Source organism: Schistocerca gregaria, chromosome 2 (assembly GCF_023897955.1).
Source record: "Schistocerca gregaria isolate iqSchGreg1 chromosome 2, iqSchGreg1.2, whole genome shotgun sequence".
Taxonomy (NCBI): Eukaryota; Metazoa; Arthropoda; class Insecta; order Orthoptera; family Acrididae; genus Schistocerca; species Schistocerca gregaria.
In genome coordinates this window covers 513976307-513993720 of record NC_064921.1, presented here as the reverse complement: position 1 = coordinate 513993720, position 17414 = coordinate 513976307, and the positions used below count along the sequence as shown (strand labels likewise).

The 17414-nt window shown below is 43.9% G+C and overlaps 1 protein-coding gene across 2 annotated transcripts in view; it reads left to right on the top strand.

Moving 5' to 3' along the window:
• LOC126329483 (glucose dehydrogenase [FAD, quinone]-like) overlaps positions 1-17414 on the top strand; it is a 170500-nt gene that overhangs the window by 45553 nt on the left and 107533 nt on the right. The window lies entirely within an intron of this gene.

Here is a 17414-nt window from a genome sequence, read left to right as displayed (position 1 = left end):
TTAGATGTATGTGCTGCCAGTATAATGCGTGCCCGGTTCACTATTCGCTTGTGGAGGGGAAATAGTTCGCCCAGTTCTTTCCCGGCCACCGGATAGAATGTGAAGGCGTTATCAGTTGGCCTGACTCCCCTGATCTGTTTTCTCAGGATTAAACTCAAAGATGAAGTCTGCACTCAAGTTTAGATGATCCACCTCGATTTAAAACATCGCACTGTTGTAGCAGTGATATCGAAGGAATCTCTGTCTGTATAGAAGTTCTTGCACCAGTGACTGCAAACGTTGCGTGATTGGTTGGGGACGGGGGATTAAGTAACTAAATAACGAGACCGTCAGCTCCTCGATCAAGAGACAGTTCGTTTGGAGTTAGTGAATTTAGCCACAAATTCTATAGAATTACGGGAGTATGTAGGTGTGGTAAAATCGAAGAATTGTAACCAATATTATAGCCAGGGCTGAGAAATCGTTTATAGAATTATGACAGTACGTAGGTCAACGAGCAGACGACGACCCCCCTCAGGGATCATCTGTGGCGAGAGAAACCCCACCTGCATCTGACCTCCCGCCAAACAGATGAAGCGCGAAGACAGTTGCAGAGTAAAGAATGGCGTCTAGCCGGGAAGTACGTGACAGTAAAAGTGAGAAAGCTAAACGTATTGTACAAGAATTGGACCAACAATAATGAAATGAGGTGAGAGAAATAATCAGTCTGTGCGATGCCGGGCCCTGCGAGTGTCCCCCCAGGGCCCCCGCACGAGACGGGAGCGTCCCCTCCCACAGCCGTCTTACTCCACGATCCGTTATAGACCAAGTGTAAAAGATGGGAATGGCACCCACTATTCATTGGATTGCTAGCGCTTTATTCGAAAGTAGCGTACGGTAGAAAAAAGGGCAAACCTTGTACAGAACCAATTAAAACAGAGTGAAAGAGGTTTGTAGAACTGTCAGGTGTCTGGCTGAGTCAAGCCGTAAACGTTCCACGACATTTCACCAGTCAGACTCGTGGCCACTTTCAAATGGCTAGTGTTTTCCTCCCGAAAATCTGTAAAAGGGGACATTGGACGAGAGTCTCTTCCCTTGCCAAACGTTGGGCCAGTTCATTTCTCAGAATATCCATTTATCTAGGGGCACAGATAAAGACAAATGATGTCAGAACAAGATTATGAGAAGCAGATATCACAGGGCGACAAGAGCAACATCGATCAGTACCTTGAATGGCTATAAACTAAAACGTGGTCGAGGGAGGGCAGTTTAATGAAAAGTAGGGTTCTGTTAATGGCTATCAGATAAACCGTGAAACACTACAGGTTCCCAGCAACAAATGTTGTTCCTCACTGGGGGAATATTTGAAACTATATCCCATCCTATCCATACTTCAATCAGCGTTAATGAAGGTATCTTCCAGTTGCTCTTGAACAACTGAGAGGAACGGTCGCTAAAACGTCACTGGCGCGACTGAAACTTTAGGTCTTTGAAATAGATGGGTTCTAAGTCGTTGCCCGGTTACCAAACAAGGGAAGGTATGCGGGAAAACACGGGGAGCACGTTTTAGTGATGTAGGCGGAAGTCCTGGCAGAGAGCCTCGAGACACATACGAAGTGAAAATGTTACCCAAGGATGGGTTTGTTGGGGTCGATGTCTTCTGTTATGCAAAAGCAATTTGATAAGTTAGACGATTAGGAAATTGTTGGATGGTGACTCTGTAAATGAGAAGGAGCTGGTAGAGTCGAAATTGCTGAGGTAGGCTCCATGCTGCAGCAAGGAGAATTGTCTATGAGACTAATCTGGAAGCTGCCAATGACCTGTCTCACTCTGTGGTGATGTACTGAGTGCAATAACTTCAAAGCTGAAGGTGCCACTGAGGTATAAACCGACAACCATAGCACAATCATGACGAGACCAGATTCCCGTAAGAATGGAGAAGAGTAGTGTGATCTGCATTCCAAGATGTGTGGGCTAGGAAGCACAGAGCATTAAGTTGTCATGTGCAGATAGTCTTTGGTTGGCGAATGTGGGCAAACCATGTCAGCTTTTTATCAAAGAGGGGTCCCTAAAGTCGGGAATGTGCAACGACGTCCATGATCGTGTGTACTCAAGTAGAGCCGAGGTATAATGACAGCTGGCATGGCTCACGTTTTCGCGGAATTGAACTGAAAACGAAGCAGATGTCTTTTGGATTACACCATATAGCTGTAGTTTTGCCAAGGCTACAGATTTGGAGCTATAACAAACGCAAAAGTAGTCGTCATACAGAGTAGGGATGACCAGAGGTGCGATGGAGGTCACTAGTCCATTGATGGTGATGAGGAATAGTGTAACACTCAGCATTAAGCCATGCGGGATGCTGGGACGCCGTTCTCTTCATCCCTTTGGGAATTGTGATGTGCCAGCTCTAAGCTGAAACAACCAGTGGAATAAAAAACTGGCTGATATAAATCAGTATGGGATATTGAAAGCACAGTTATCGAGTGTGTGTAAATTTTCGTGGCGCCAAACGGTGTTGTATACCTTATGTAGGTCAAAAACACTTCAGTGAGGTGACGGCGTTTAGGAAAAAACACTTGGACTGCAGTTTTCAAAGTAACTAGGTAGTGCCTTCCAAGAACCATTTAGATAGAGGACAAAAAGTCACATAATTGAGACGCCAGCATAAATTTTGACGGCTACCATCTTGTCAAACAGACTGCAGAGCACGTTGGTGATGCTAATCAGTCGGTAGCTGTCCATGGACGTGGGTTTTTGATTAGTTTAAAGATAGAAACAATGATATCATCTCGCTACTGCGAAGTTAAACATCTTGTAAACAAATACGGTTGAAGACCCTGGGGAAATCAGATGTTGAATCATGTGATTGTGAATCGAATAAGAGCCTGCATACGAAACATGTGATTTTCCCAGTCAATGAAAGGGTCATTATATAATTCGGCGTGAGAAGGACGGTAAAGGACAATTTCCTTTTTATGTGTTCGGAACGTAGTCTAGTGCGAAGAGGGTGTAAATGCTGTCGCGAAGTGAGTGGAAAGGTATTCAGTTGAGAACCAACTCGTTGGTACAAATACTACCGTCAAGAAGGATAACCGGAACAATTGTTGATCTTCGACGGCCCACTGGGCTATTAAGTTTGGCCTACACCTAGGATGAAAATAGATACTTTACCAAGGAAGAGACATAGTGCCCTCAATACTTACTTTCACTCTATTTAACTAGATAGCGAGCCCGGAGCCACATAAATGTGATGAGGCTGGTCCTTGAAAGATGCTGCTTGATATGTTTCCCGGCTCTTTGACGACCCTGAATAGCTGTTGCAATGTCTTTTGAGTACCATGGCACCGGCCAGTGGTGGAGGGTACCTATAGATGGAGGAATAGCAATTACAGCGTCGCGTTATAAACGTCTCCCGCAACCTCGATGACGCAATCTGAGACTGAAAGAAGAGGGCATATGGTCGATAACCGAAAAGATGCCATTGGTGGCACTGAAGTGGGTCGGGGTACCGTCACTGAGGAAACACAAATGAAGTCGTGAAAGAAGTTGATCAACGAGAGGGCTCATACAAGCCCCACGGGGATCGTGCATATTAAATATTCCCCAGGTAGGAGAAAAGCAGAAGGCAAGGAATTTCTGTATTAAGATGGTCATGTCAAACTATGTAAGTGCTGTTTCTGGGAATAAATAAACGTTACAAATGGTGATCACTGGGGTCGTTTGTACTATCACTGCTATTTCTTTCAATGTTGGACACAGAGGAATCCATTCAGTGATGACAGCTGTGTGAACCAGTGTACAGAACCCTCCACATGTTCTCACATGTGGAACTGTTCTAAAAGAATGCACCGTAGCCTCGAAGAATTGGAGCAGTAAAATATGTTTATTGGAAAGTAGCACAGATCATAGAACCGGAGGAAATTAATTATTAAAGCTCCAGAAGGTGACAGTAATATGTATTGCGATGACATTGAATTATCACGTTAAGAGCACACTTGTTAGGCGCCAAGAAGGCAGGAGGATGTGTTACACACCACTTCTGGGTATGTATCAACATCAATGACCTTCGGTTCACAATCTGAAGGCGTCGTGCTATTAGATGCCTCCGTGGTTACCGGAGTAGCCTTCTTCCGAAATTTCATCTTGTGCTCATTCACAGATTTTGGCGGTCGAGGATCCTATGGGGGCTTATCCGCTATGGATATAAGAAGTGAAGAGGATCATGCAACCCTGGGATCCACAGTTCATGGCTCCGTCAACCAATGCTTGGTGTAGATTTCCAGGAAGATGGTTCCAGCAAGGGCCCCTACCACCGATAGATGCTGAAGGAAGATGCTGTTCCTCCGGCCAGGTGAGGAGAGTAGAGGTTCCCGAAAACAATGCTGCAGGAACCTAGAGAGGGCAGAGTTTATTGTGGCCCGCATCTCGTGATCGTGCGGTAGCGTTCACGCTTCCCACGCCCGGGGTCCTGGGTTCGATTCCCGGCGGGGTCAGGGATTTTCTCTGCCTCGTGATGGCTGGGTGTTGTGTGATGTCCTTAGGTTAGAAAGGTTTAAGTAATTCTAAGTTCTAGGGGACTGATGACCATAGATGTTAAGTCCCATAGTGCTCAGAGCCATTTGAATCTTTTTTTTTGTTGAGTCTATTGCTTCCCATAGTCTATGTGCTTGGTACTATCAACGACTTGGCCATAGCAGTGGCGCACTTCGATGTCACTCAGACAGGGTATACATGTGATAGTATTTTTCAGAATATTGGAGACTGCGTAAACGTTCAATTCCTGGATTTTGCGTTCCTTAATTTTCTTAGCACACTTCGCGGATAGAGGAGGGTGGTAATTTTCCTGATTAACACAGGCAACTAGAAGCGCACTTGTTGAGTTTTCGATAATTGGAAGACCACAATCTCCACGAATCGGGTCGTAAGCACCCCAGGATCACAAATGGCCGAACCACTGGTGTTCAAAACACCGCATCGGGGATGGAAAATACGGTTTCATATTTCAGCGCTAAATCACGAGTTTGACCTTTTCTCGAAGCGAATCCTCAGAAGCTAAGGTGTTTTCCCCAGTGTCAAGCATGTTGTCTAGCGGACCCCGACGTACGAAAAGGATCCTACATTTCTCCAAATTTTCACGTAGTTTTTTTCCCCTCTGCAGCTTTTAATTCCTGCGAAAATCATACCATTACCATGTTTAGACTCCTACGGTGTGTAGTAGGGACACCACAAGTCCTTACAAGATGGCAAAGCACGGGGCTGGGTAGCTTTCGCAGTTTTAATTAAGATGGAAGCACTTCTACGTCTTCAACATTTTCCACAAAGAACATTTGCTTATTTGAGAGAGAGAAAACTTCTTCTGTTCGACTGTAAATCAGGGACTCAGTGGAGAACGTTTCTACACGATATCCGCCATCATGCAACTTACTCTGACGGGGGTTCTCCCCATAGGGGCTACCCAGCCAGAGCAACGGCTATGGCAGCGAAACTTGGTAAATATGCTAATGCATTAATGCAGATCCGATTCAGCATGTAAAATATTAGTTTCAATTTTCGCCACCCAGTGTAAATCTGGCGCCGTGAATGCAAGAAAGACGTAAAGAAATTTTTCTATATGTAATAGAATAGGAACGAGTCGTGGGCAGAAAAAATCAAACAAGTGAGAAAGGCATAATGTTGATTTTATCGTTAACCATCTTGCATGGAATCAGTGGTTTCCACACACGCGCGCTCTTCCAAAGCAGGAATCACATGCTATACAAAGAGGTCGCATTATTATGCAGGTGTCACAACACTCCAAAACGCTACAGTGAGTGCACCGGCTCTTCTTGCACAGCAAGCGGTTTAAAAATATCCCAAATTCAGTAGTTTTGTTACTCATTATACCCTGTACTTCAAAATGAGCCTCGTCACTACATAGATTACTGCCCAACCACATGATTTCAACTTCGATTCATGCCAGAAACCGAAAAACAAATTCAGAACGCTGCTGAGGATCATGAGGTTTCAGTTGTTGCACCTTCAGGGTCTTGCACGGGTACCAGTGTAATACAGACCGCAAAACTCTCCATAGTGTTTATCAAGGAATATAAAATTCTAGTGACGCTGCACGAGAATAAGCTCTGGTCGGGGAATGCGCTGCATGGTCAGTTAGAACAACAGCGATATCGTCAATTAACTTCTACTGGGATAGGACGCCTTCGTTCTCCAGGTGTCACACTAAGTTCACAAGCATTTTCAAATTTCATCATTACTTCTTCAAACTCTAGTGCTACTGAAGCCACGATCACCAAGGAGCCACATCATTGTACCCGTGTACCAAAACAAAGCACGTATTTCCAGCTAAAATATGCTCAAACGAAACTAGGAGAACCACAACAACGATAAAAAGATATGCTAAAGGACAACAGGTCAAATTGAAACTGTTATCTGGAAAATCCCTGCACTTAATAGTGCAGTATGGGGTCGCAGTGTTTGGGAAGGAATACAGAGCTTCGAGCCACTGAGGCGTAAAACAGAAACTGACAAGTGTAATGCTAGGAAACAGCGGGAGTTCCCAAAGATAAGCAACACTACACAGTCAGTCCTCATCAGAACAAAAGTGTACCAAGAATGTGGAAAAATCTGCAACCCCATATGAATAGCTTGTGTAGTCACCTAAGATCCCACAGACACTGAGTTTCTAAGAGGACAATGATACTCGACAGTGAGTGATAGCCCATCATCACTATTAACACTTGTCGCAACGGGTTCCGGGCGGCGTACGGCTGTGGTGCATCGTACTGTATCAATGGCGGCAACTTGAGAAGCACAGTGACATAAAGAGACATAACGAAATGTTACTTCAAGGACAGCTCCGAGCCAGACCTCCCGCTGTCCACAAACCACTGCCATTTTCGATTTCAGTAGTGTCAAGCGAAGCCTAATTGGATGGCAGGGTGGAGATGTGTTGTGTTTCCTGATGAAAGCTGGTTCTGGTTCGGTGCCAGTGACAGCAGTATGTTGGTTATAAGGAAGCGAGTTGGAGGCCTGCAACCAACCTGTCTGCGTTGGAGACACACTGGAGCTACACCTGGAGCCATGGTCTCTGGCATGCGATTTCGCATGACAGCAGGAGCACTCTCGCGGCAAACCCACGCACCCTGACTACACATTTGTACGTCAGGCAGCTGATGCGACGTGTTGTTCTGCCATTCACGAACAGCAACCCAGGCGATGTTTCCCACAGATTAACGGTCGCCTACATATCGCTGTTGAAACCCAACAAGCTCTAGAGTGTGTCGACAAGTTGCCTTGGCCTGCTCCATCACCAGATCTGTCTCCAACCGAGCACACATATAAGGCTCATCGGACAAGAACTCCAGCGTTATCTAAAACTAGCGTTAATCGTCTCTATATTGACTGACCAAGTGCAACAAGCATGGAACTCCATCCCACAAACTTACATCCAGCACCTGTACAACACAAGGCATACACGTCTGCACCGAGCGAGGTGGCGCAGTGGTTAGCACACTGGACTCGCATTCGGGAGGACGACGGTTGAATCCCGCGTCCGGCCATCCTGATTTAGGTTTTCCGTGATTTCCCTAAATCGCTCCAGGCAAATGCCGGGATGGTTCCTTTGAAAGGGCACGGCCGACTTCCTTCCCCATCCTTCCCTAATCCTATGAGACCGACAACCTCGCTGTTTGGTCTCTTCCCCCAAACAACCAACCAACCAACCAACACGTCTGCACGCTTACGTTCGACATTCTGGTGGGTACACCTGTCATTAATGTACCAACCCTTCTCATTTGCAATGGCTTATCTCGTGCTTCGATTTACCTGTAATCTTGCAATGTTATTCACTAAAATATGTTATGTAGACGAATATATTCCCGAAACTTCATAGCTCTATATTAACTATATTTTGGGGGTGCGACTGGGACGGAAATCAGTAAATGTGATGAACATCTACTGTTAAACAAATTTTTACAGTTTCAGGAATATTGGGTGGTTTATTGAAGAGAAAGAGATTCATAAATTGCGCAAGTCAATAACGCGTTTGTCCTGCTGTTGCTCTTATGGAAGCAGTTATACGGTTTGACACTAATTGATAGAATTGTTTGATGTCAACCTGAAAGATAGCGTGCGAAATTTTGTCCAGTTTTCCGCGTTAGGATCTCAAAATCTCGAGATGGTAGGAGAGCTCTGTCTTCAAAGGTCAACTGGGGAGAGATGCAGCGACGTTGCCGGCCAAGGTAAGGTTCGGCAAGAAGGAAGACAAGCTGTAGTTTGCAGGCGGGCACTATCTCGCTCAAATGTAAGCTCAGGATGGCTTGCCATGAAGGACAACAAAACAGAGCGTAAAACATTGATGTAGGGCTGTGCCATAAGTGTTCCCCGGATGACAACCAAAGGGCTCCTGCTATGGAAAGAAATGGCATCCCAGACGGCCAGTCCTGGCTGTTGGGCCGTATGGCGGGCGACTGTCAGATTGGTATCCCGCCGCTTCCCAGGCCGTCTGCAGACACGTCTTCGATGATCATCGAAGCTCATTTCGAAGCTGAATTCATCACTGAAGAGCCGTCCGTTGTGACCGAGCGGTTTTAGGCGCTTCAGTCCGGAACAGCGCTGCTGCTACGGTCGCAGGTTCGAATCCTGCCTCGGACGTAGATGTGTGTGATGTCCTTAGGTTAGTTAGGCTTAAGTAGTTCTAAATCTAGGGGACTGATGATCTCAAATGTTAAGTCCCATAGTGCTCAGAGCCATTTTAACCATCACTGAAGACAACTGTACTCCAACTAATGAGATTCCAGGCGCAAGACGTGTGTGGGCAGCAGTGGGATACCAACCTGAATATCGCAAGCCATACGGCCAACAATCAAGAAGTGATGGTCTGGAGCGCCATTTCCTTCCACAGCAGGTACCCTTTGGTTGCCATCTGCAGCAAAGTGGTACGTCGACGATGTTATTCTTGTTGTTACCCTTAGTAGCAAGCGATCCTGGGTTTACATTTCAGGCATATAGTGCCCGCCCGCAAACAGCGATGACAGTTTCTAAAGCTTTTCTTCCTCCTTGCCGAACCCTACGTTCGTGAGCAAGGTCGCCGGATCCCTCCCCAACTGAGAAAGTTTGGAACATTTTGGGCTCGAGCCTGAAACCAAGCTTGGGCTTTTAAAGATGTAACGTCCAATTGGACAGAATTTGGGACGATCTCCCTCAGGAGACCAGCTAACAACTCTATGAATCAGTGCCAAGCTTGCATGAGAGCCTGGGGTGGATCAACGCCTTACTGACTTGCTCAGTTTATGAAACTCTTTCTCTGTAATCATCCTTTTTTTTGTTGAGATTCTAATCACTTGCTTGTCTGTACATGTGCATTACGCCTACCGATTTCCATCTCGTTCCCATAATTCTTCCGCGTTGCCTCTTTATATGGTCGTACGACGCATAGTTCGGTAGTTGCGCCGTTTTATACAGGGAATTCGACTGTTTGAAGAATATGCGTGGTGGTGTACTGACGTGCGTAGAAGCTGCGTTTCGTGGTGAGCGAGCGGGCGAGGCAGGGGCCGGGGCCGCGGCCGGGCGCGGGCAGAACGGCGCGCCGCGTCGCCCAGGCGGCGGCGTCTGGGCCGCAGCATCGATCGCGCGGCGGCCCCGCCTCGTGGCCCTGACCGTGGCCGCCAGCGCACGCCTGCCGCTGCGGCCGGTCCAGCCAGCGGCCGGCCACAGCCCAACCCAGCAAATCACCTGCACAGCAGCAGTGGACGCTGCCCGCGAGGCTACAAGAGCACACCCATTTTCTACCGTAGCAACCAGCTGCCGACCAGATACTGTATATTTTTAACCTGTTCGTACACTACTGTACCCTGTTCATCACTATATTTGCTCGGAAGTAACTTACTTCCTAGACGAGGTGTCATTGTCACCTCTTTCTTTTCTCGTGAAGGTAAGACCGCAACGAGAGGAACTGTCCTGCAGAGAAGCGCGGCACGATGCGCTCTATTTACACTAAAGAGCCAAAGAAACTGATGCACATGAATAATGCCGTGTAGCGTCCCCTCGAGCAAGCAGATGTGCTGCAGCAAGACGTGGCATGGACATGACTAATGTCTGAAGTAGTGCTGGAGGGAACTGAAACTATGAATTCTGCAGGGCTATCCACAAATCCACAAGAGTACGACAGAGTGGAGATTTCTTCTGAACAGCATGTTGGAAGGCGTCCCAGACATGTTCAGTCATGTTCATATCTGGGGAGTTTGGTGGCTAATAGAAGTGTTTAAATTCAGAAGAGTATTCCTGGAGCCTCTCTGTAGCAATAAATTCTATATGTGTGAAGTGCTGCATTGTCCTGCTGGAATTGTAGGACAATTGCAGCTGCGCCAGACACTTGTCTTATATAGGCGTTGTCTACCACATCGCCATATTTTGGGTGTTTACATAGCTCTGTATTTGAATACCCATGCCTATATCAGTTTCTTTGGCGCTTCTGTATAGTACACAGCATTTTAACTGTAGTCGTACTAAAATACGTAGCAAAATCTGTACGTATGTCGCTCGGCAACCGCCGAGATAAATGGACGAAGGTGATATGGACGCGAAAATTTCTTTGTTGTGTGAGGAAGAAGACTATAAATTTATATAAGTGAACGTTGATGACCTTAGGAAGAATAGTGACGAGGGGATCTTTCCAACAACAACAAAACTGGACACAAATACCTTGAATATATCAATTCCAAAATAATTACCAATCACGAGAGTTCCACTGTGTAACGTGATTGTTGGAGACAAAGCTTTTCTATTAAAAAACCTATCTGATGAGACCTTACCCTAGTACTCAACTACATAATCAATCGCAAGAAGCACATGGCTACAGACAAAAAAAGAGCCAGAAGGGGTTCAGAAAACAGTTTTGGAACATTGTGCCAAAACTTTAAGCTTTACTATCGCAAGATCTGAGTCCGGAACAAGTAGAGACCGTCATTGTTGTCACTTGCGTCTTGCACGCTTTTCTCAGACACGATACAGCGTTGTTTGAGAATGCAGAGAACGAAGAGATTCAATTACGAGTCCTTTCTCATATTGCAGGCAATTTCGTAAATAATGCTATACAGATATGGAGTAGATTCAAAGATTATTTCAGTGCTCTCCAGGCTAGTTTGGTATGACGAAATGACATGGTGAACAGAGAATGTCGTCAAAGAGAAAACAAGTGGTACAAAGATCTAATAATAAGCGTGCGGTCATAAAAAATAAATATCTAGTCATCCGTTTCACACATAAAAAAGCGTATATAATTTTTAGCAACTCGTACGTTATGTTTATTTCCATTTCCTTGGATTTTTTTTTTTTTTTTTTTTTTTTTTTTTGTAATGTTGCTTTATCTAGTACTATTCACACAATGTTCATTTTGAAGATCACATAACTCTACGTATGCACTTTACGTGTGTGTAAATTACTTTGTCCTTGTCTCGTGCATTTTGGTAGACAAACTTTTGTTTCGACCCTTCAAAGAGCCACATTCGAATGAGCGTGCAATCACGTGACGCCTACTGTACAGCACTGGTGGTAACACAGTAGCCGCACGGCGCGATATAGTTGGCGAGTTCGTCACCTTTGCGTTGCAGTGCTGCGCCGCGCATTTCCACTGCCGCACAGTGCGTTCTGTCTCATACGGTTTCGGGTAAACAATATTTGGGCGCGTCGTGCTCTGCCGCCCTGCTGCAGAGAAGTTCCGCATAGTGCGGTGTTACACCTTCAAGTCTATCACTTGACTTAGTTCTTGAAACTGAATATTTCTCTGTCGCTTCCTTAATTGTCATCTTATACATTTTACTTTTTCTACGGCTTTCTTCATGCTTTTTTCATCCCATTTATGCCTTGTCCTCTGCAACATTGGCTGTTATAGGAAGCAAACTGTACAAATTTAAATTTTTGTACTATGTGTTGTCTCCAGCAGAAAAAGAAACTGCTGTGTCCAGTAGAGCCTTAATGCACTGCTGTAATAGTTTAACAATCGCATTGTATATTTATCCGTGTTATATGGATGTTATTTGAGGGCTGCGACTGTATTATATATTGAAATACTCACTTGTTATTAATATTTTATTAGATCAACGCGTCTCGGCAGCATACTGGCGCCGTCAGGTGAATTTACTTTTGCATTGTAATTAACATGAAATGAGGTTAGTTTCCTTTGCTGTGTGTGCCAGTGAGGTTATGTGTCGAAAAAGACGCCTGTTCAGGAAGATAGACACTATAATATATTTATCTTAGTGAAAAAGCGCCTTTTTCGACACACAGCACTGGCAAACACAGAAAAGGAAAGTAACCTCAGTTCATGTTAATTACAATGTAAAACTAACTATAAATGCACCTGATGATGGCAGTATGCTGACAAAATTCGTCGTGCTATTAAAATATTACTAACGAGTGACTATTTCAGTATACAGGATGATTCAAAAGTAACAGTAAACATTTCGTGGGTGCATTGTATGCATCAAAATAAGAACAAAACGTTAAATAAACTGCTGTCTGAAATTGCTTTATGTCAGAGTTATTCAGTAGACGAGGGATCACAAGTGCAACACAAACTTGATTCTTCTCAGAAAGCAACGACATGAAGAGGCAAGAAAGTCACCTCAGCTACGTATTTTACATTTACCCCTAAGACATCTTCAAACAAAGGTCCATGCAGACGGACAGAGACCGTTCTCGGAATGTTGCACGCTCGGTTCATCTCATTCTGCAAAGTTGCATAAGTATTTTAAATTCGCATGTGTAGTTGTCCTATAATTTCAGTTGCCCCAAAGGTAGAAGTCCTGGGCGTAAGATCCGGAGACCTGGCGTCCAAGCACGATCTGTCCAGTTAACGGGACAAGCAGGTTTGAGGTACTCTCTTGCTTCCTCACTGATATGTGCAGGGGCATCGGCGACAAAGGAACATCAGTCGATGTGCAGGCGAACACCACACGCCAATAGCTTGTACTGGCCCATGTTGTAATGACTACCACAAATAACATTATGCATCATAAGTCGGAAATAAAGCAGTTTCAGACTAAATTGTACTCTTATTTTGATCCATGCATTACACCCACGGAGTGTGTACAGTTACTTTTGAATCTCCCTGTATATTAAATCATAGCAATATTTCATAAATATTCCCATCGTTATTGCTTGAGCAAGACATTGTCACAGCCACCAATATAAAGAAAAATATGAATTGTATCTAAAGTTGCAAGAAACCTGTAATATTACTTACTAGCAGACAAAACACGACACTCCAAAATTAAGTTCGTGCATCAACAAATCTTGCTACGAACAGAAAATTGTTTCACGAGCTGCGAGGTAGGCGCATGTAAAATCCACAGTGATCTAGGAAGGTAAAACATACTTTTGTATTTATTCCAGTTACAGATCACAAAATTTTACGACAATGTTATTAATTTATGTCAGTCGGTTTAGTTTCGTATCACAAAATTCGATGTTATGAGTCGGAGACCTGGTATTACAAATGTACAATGCCGAAGCCAAATGTCTACTACATGGTGGGCTAGGTGCTCGCACGCTGTACGTCTGTAAGGCTGCACTCCTGCACGGCGCGCTACCTGTGCAAATTATGCTAAGTGCCAGCACGTACTGGCGCAGCTCGAGCGGTAATAGTAGGCCTCGAAAGCGTTATGAAAGAGATCCGGACTAAACAGACAAAGTGTGCCACCTGCCTGTAGGATCGCCTTACGTTTACGACTCAAAAAAGTTAACGACAGACAGAAACCTTCCACTATATGAACTATGAAATGATCGTATGATTTTCAAACTCATTAAAAGCTATCGACTGCGACCCTCAAGAGTAAATTAAACGTTTTCCTCATAAACATGACATACAACCCGTACTGCAAATGACATGCTGTAGAACGGTATGCTAAATGCATTGCGATAACAACAGTATTACTGGGAAATTACGTTTTGTGTTTAACGTATGAACCATAGATAGACAAATCAACTTGGCGTTGTATATGACATAGACTTCCTTCCATCGAGGGGCTGTCTTACACTCCGTTGCCTTCTTAACCGGCGGAGATGAAGGTGGCAGCTCATATTCCTAACAGGCAATTCAGAGTTTTCCATGGTTTTCCTAAAATGCTTAAGACAAATGCCAGGATGTTTCCCAACCTGAGATCCGAGTCAGTGAAAATCTCTGATGCCTTCGTTGTGACGTTAAATCCTAATCTTTCTTCCTTTTTTCCTTGAGAGCAGCGTCGAAACGATTTTGTACATCCCTGAGACATACGGCATTTTACTTGTGCCTATTCAGGATCTGGACCATCCAAAGTATCAGTAGAAGAATTTTAAGATGGAACTGGCTGATGAGTACAGCCGCCCGGATACCCGTGCATGTCAAAGCGTCCCTTCCGAAACAGGAGGGTTCGCCGGACCCGGATCGAACTCGACCGGTGGATTAATGACGAGACTCGATGTACCAGCCAGCCTGTATGTGGTTTTTGGGCGGTTTTTCACGTTCCACTAGGTGAATACCGGTGTGGTATCTGAGTCCTGCCTCAGTTACAAGATACGCGAACATTTAAAAACTTTGCGTTCCTGGTCGAAGTGGATGGTGACAGGAATGACATCTCTCCACTTACTAAATTATCCATATCATTTGGGTTCCTAATGGCGTCGACTGTGCGCAGATGTGGGACAAATGCACAAGAAAAAGAAAAAGAAGAAGAACAACCAGCTGATTCGTTTATGGCAGAAGCACACAACGGTTTGACATTTCCGCAACATGTGGTTGCCTTTCTTCCATTTCTTTTTGAGCCAATGATACACAGAATACTTTATTATGTTTTAGAATGGATATGAAATATGCTAACAGAGAAGCGGGTTGTAGCTGTTCTTCAGACTATACAAAGCAAGTAGTGAATTCGGAGAAATTTGGGAACGGAATTAAAGGACAGGGTGAAGAAATAAAAGCTTGCTTTACTGATGACATCATAAAACAGAAGGAAACGTCAAAGAACTTGCAATATCCCCTGAACGCAGTAGAAGGTGCCTTCCAAACGGGTTATAATATGAAAGTCGATGACAGTGTAACAAGGCTAAAGCAGCATAATACAAATAAATCAGTTGGAACTGAGGAATTATATTACGAAAAGAGACGCTAAAAGTATTAGGGAGCAAAATAAATGAAGAAGTAGACAGGGTATGTCAAGAAAAACTTTTTTGAAGAAAAGATACTTTCACATCAATATTAAATTTAAGTGTCAGGGAGTCTATTTTGTAGGTATTACCTCTAGGAATACTTGATGTTGAGATACTCTCGTGTCCAGCAAGATCCTCAGAACCGTCCTCAATACAAAATGTGTTGGACCACCTCGAACATCAACTCCGTGCCACTGCCAGTATCCACGATATCAAACAGTTATAGTGTTGAACAGCTTCCCTAGGTAGAAGATACATCGACTTCATGAGTCCTGTCCCGGTCTATCCTCTGCATCCACACCAGAGATGTTGTGAAATCATATTGATAAATGGAACCATGCTGCTAAGTTCTTTGTTAATTTGACCCCATTTTCTAATCACTGAAATAACATCACATGATCTCTCAACTCGTGAAGCTTATTTGTTTTCCTCTCCCCCTTATGGGCGTTGTTAGGCAGTATATTTGACTTAGCGTTGCTGTGTGAAGTCAGGTTATGCACTCTGGGATACACAAATGCAGATAAGACGGTTAAACATCAAACATCATAGACAAAGATTTCATGGGATGATGCGTAGCTGTAAACGATGTGGCACTCATACTGGCGTGTGTGGATTTCGCGGAAGTTGGTGAACCGAATTTATCTGTGTTTTGCAGCGGGAGTGAAGTTTGTGGAAGTGATACGATGTCACTTAAGGGAATTTTCCAGGTTTTGGATTTATTATTGGTTCTGATCTATGAGAAAATGAACATAGCTGTTTTTTATCTGATGGTTTAGCTTGACCCAGACAGCTTCGAACACATTTATAATGGATACCACCTGCTGTACGCAAAAATCGATTTGCCCAAAACGTTTCCTGCGCGTATAATTGCGTGACAGACGTCTTTGTAACGAACAACAGTAGATATTCGTCCTAATTTTGCAAACAGTGTGCTGCATATTTAATAACACAGTATGTTTCATAATAGACTGCACATGATGAAACTAGGATCTTAACATAGCGTCGAGCCAAGAGTTTACATGACGTGGTAAGCTGAAAATAAGGCGTATATATTACAACGTAATAAGCTATGAATAATCAACTGAGGCTTCGTAGCAGCGCAAATTATACTTTTATTAAGAGATAGTATGAGGTATTTACAGCAGCCAAACGCGTTTTCCAGTGAACTTTCACAGTTAGGTGAAGGTTGGCTACTCATCAACTCACAGTTTGCTACGACCACCAGGCGTGATACTTTTTTTTTTTTCCGCCAGTGCGGCCGTAACCCACCTACTATTCGTTCTTCTTCTTCACTTCATGTATCATGAAAACTGCTTGTTACGGTACTCTATCTCTTTTATGGTCTTCCTACATCTCTGCTTCCAGTGCATTTGTAACAGAGCCTTCACCGGGAATCTTTCTCCAACACAACGGTCCACAAGTTCCTTACATTTTCTTCTATTTTTCTTGATTTTTTCATTTAGGTTATATATTCCTAAATATTCTCATATTTCATTATTTATGTTACGGCCTTCCCTCGTACAGCCTAACACCCTTCTTAGAAACATCATTTTTTAAGCCACAGCTCTATTTCCTTGGTGTCTTCTTGCACCCATGCTTCACCTCCAGAAGTAATGGTTCGTACTACTATTTCTTTTATAAAACTTAATCTGGGTTCCTTTCCGAGCTTTATTCTGAAAACGTTTAACTATGTTTCCACATATGTAAATTTATTTAATTATTAGTCCATTTCATAGTTTTAATCGCAAGTACCGTCACTTCCTACATCTTTGCAACGCTTTATTTCGTCCAAGATTTTTGTATTCAGAACTTCATTCAATCCTACTGGTTATTTGCCATGAAATGCCATCACTTTCGTTTTACCTATTGACAACGTTGGGTTGTAATCTGAGGCTCTTTGCTGCAACTTACAGACTCCCATCTGAACGTCATGCTCATTCTCTGTAACCGGATTGAGGTCATCTGCATATAAAATTACATATAGCCTAGTGTCACGTTTTAAAAAATTGCTTTTATGTCCAACATTTTCCAGTTACTGTATATGTATAGAGAGAGAGAGAGAGAGAGAGAGAGAGAGAGAGAGAGAGAGAGAGAGAGAGAAAGAGAATCAATAGGAAAAATACAGCATCCTTATCGTACCACATTTTGTTCACTGGCTTTATTGGTATATTTCCCATATCTATAACAATTTCCGTGTTTTCGTATACACTCGTAGCAGTATTTATGAGGTGAGGTGTATAGCCTCGTTCAGC